Genomic DNA, 623 nt, shown 5'->3' with positions numbered 1-623 from the left:
TTTCTACTTCTGTGAGTTTTATACCTAGGTACTTGAACCGAACATGGCACCATTAAAAGGTAGCCATTGTAAAAACTTTTCACTGTCTTCCTGTAATAGAGTACAAATGACAATTCCTGATGAAGGGCTTTTGCCCGAAACATTGATTTCGCTGCTCATTGGATGCTGCCTGAACTGCTATGCTCTTCCAGCACCACTGATCCAGAATCTGGGTTCCAGCATCTGCAGTCATTGTTTTTACCTCTGTCCTCTCAACTCAGGCCCCGCCCCACACCTGAACAAACACTAGGCCCCGCCCTGAACACTTTGCTCCGCCCCGCGGTCCTGCACTTTCCTCTTTGGCACCGCCCCCATCACCTTGCCCCGCCCCGCGATCCTGCAACCTCCCCTTTGGCACCGCCCCCATCACTTTGCCCCGCCCAGTAGTCCTGCACCCTCCACTACGCTACCGCCCCCATCTTCGTGCCCCGCCCCGCGATCCAGATACCTCCTCTTTGGCACCGCCCCGTCTCCTTGCCCCGCCCCGCGGTTCTGCTCCCTGCACCGAGCCCCCCCCCCCACACATCTGCCTTGCGCCCCCCCTTCCCACAATCCCGTCCACTCCGCCCTAGCCCCGCCCACTC

The sequence above is a fragment of the Hemiscyllium ocellatum genome, chromosome 15 (assembly GCF_020745735.1).
Source record: "Hemiscyllium ocellatum isolate sHemOce1 chromosome 15, sHemOce1.pat.X.cur, whole genome shotgun sequence".
Classification (NCBI taxonomy): domain Eukaryota; kingdom Metazoa; phylum Chordata; class Chondrichthyes; order Orectolobiformes; family Hemiscylliidae; genus Hemiscyllium; species Hemiscyllium ocellatum.
This window is presented reverse-complemented; position numbering follows the sequence as displayed.